This window comes from Theobroma cacao, chromosome 9, assembly GCF_000208745.1.
Source record: "Theobroma cacao cultivar B97-61/B2 chromosome 9, Criollo_cocoa_genome_V2, whole genome shotgun sequence".
In the NCBI taxonomy this organism is placed as follows: Eukaryota; Viridiplantae; Streptophyta; class Magnoliopsida; order Malvales; family Malvaceae; genus Theobroma; species Theobroma cacao.
Window position 1 is genome coordinate 7,375,247 of NC_030858.1, and position 2,283 is coordinate 7,377,529.

The following is a 2,283-nucleotide window of genomic DNA, read 5'->3' on the forward strand; positions in this document are numbered from 1 at the left end:
TTACATTTATTACAAGTCTTTCCTTTTTAATTAGTCCCCTTGAACACTTATCTTCCTTACGGAGATACTAAGTTCACATCCTTTGGTACCCCAAACTTTGACGATGCTCTTGCCAACAATGTATGTTCTCTCCTTTAAACACAAGATCATAATAGAACTGCAATCTTTGTAGTCAATAATGTCCAATTATTTCAAGCAAAAGTTTTTAACTTCAACTAATATATTGCTATAAATGTTTGCTTAGTCAAATTATTTTTCTTCTACTTGCATAACTGACAAACCTATTTGCATTAATTTTAGTCATCCCTTATTTTTTTTTGTTGACATTTACATTTATCAACATTTTCGATTTTCCCACCTTAACCATTTATTTTAATATCACGAATACTTAATTAATCAAGCTGTAAAATACTTTGGTGCATCAACAAGTTTTTCCTTTCTCATTCCGATCAATGCTTAGATGGATGTATATCTTATCCTCATAAAAGATATTTTGAGACCATAGTATGTTCAAATTCAACCAACCCCAAGAATTATTTGTAATTGTTGGATGACAAAATATTGACAACAGATTTCTTCATTTGATAGGTATATTTGATGGATTTTTGTTCCCAAGAACCATGCAAATCTTATAACATAAAAAAAAAAAGATACTTGAAACATGGTTAGAACCGATGAAATATACAAGATGATCTTTTTTTTTTTCTTAAGTTACCTCTGCCTTGCTACAACCTATCTTCTTTTTAAGCTTTTGGTCCATATTTATGCACTTTTGTTTATATATTTTTAAAATTTTATCAATAAATGAAATCATTTCTATTCCAACAATCAAATTTTGTTCTTTCCTTTCACTTTATTTTTTTGGTATGTAACTAATTTAGATATTTATTTTCTTTTCTACAACATTGGTTGTCAAACCCTGCTTTGTAAAATAATTATAGTGTCATTCACATGCTCGATAGAATGTTTGTATATTTAGGAAGTTCGAAAAATCGTTAAAAGACGATATTGCCCCTAATGGTATCATTAAGTCGGTTAAGCCTCGAACTAGTTCAAATAGGAATTTTAAGGTGAAATTAAGAGTTTCACAGTTCAGAGATGACTCAAAATGGTAATTAGGAGTTCGAGAATCAATTCGGAGTCAAACCGGAATTTTCACTATCTAGGGGTAAAATTGTAATTTTTCCACTTGCGGACAAAATTTGAGATTTTGAGAGAATTTAGATCACATTTGACAAATTGGGGAATGATATGAGTATAAGGGATAAAAAATATGTCTATGGGCAATTTTTCAGTTTTTGGGGCAAAAATGTAATTTTTGATTTTTACGGGGGCAAAAGTGTAAATTTCAAAAATTACTTCACCAAGACTTTGGATAAGTTTGAGAATTTTATCTAAGTTATGGATATTTTAAGGAATAATGTGTGGTGGAGATTTAAAGCTTAAAAGATAAGAATTTAAAAAATGGACCAATAATGTAGTGACATGTGGCAAGTTTAGATTATTATATTATTTAACTATAAAAATCAGCCCACACCACCATTTTCTCTTCATTATGGCCGGCCATAGCAAGAAAACAAAGGGGAAAAGAAAAACAAAAACCTAGGGGGAGAAATTCAAGGAAAATTTGGTGAAAATTCAAGGAAACAAGTGACAAAAGGTAAAATTTCTTGATTTTGACTTGTGCTTTACCTTTCCCATGCATTTCCCATCATTTTCCATGGTTGAATCATGTGATTTGAGGATGAATTCAATTCTGGAAAAATGGGTTAGGAGAGAGAAACTTGTTAGATTAATTTGATTTTAAGTTATGTTAGTGTTTTAAGTTAGTTTAGCATATTTAGGAACAAAACAACAAGAAAAGAATTTATTTTCCTCCATTACCATTATTGGCCGAATTTTCTAGGGGAATATTGGCTGATGATCTTGATGTTTATTTGAGGAATTATGATGAGTAATGATGAATTATGAGTCTAGAAAAATAATGGGAATTTTCGGAGCAAAAATACGAATTTTTACCCATTAGGGGTATTTTCGTAATTTGCTATCGGGACTGATAATTTGCACCACACTGAGGGACATTAAGTCAATTTGGGTGCAATTGAGGTATAGAAACTGAAAAAAAATTAATTTGAGATTAAATTGGACATGTTAGTAATTTAATCGGGTAATAGGCCGAATTAAGTCAGCACCGCATTTAAGCGGTAGTCGGATAAGTTGCATGTCATATCATGCATATATACCGAGCCTGAATTGATTTTATAATGGTCAAGCATTGATGTG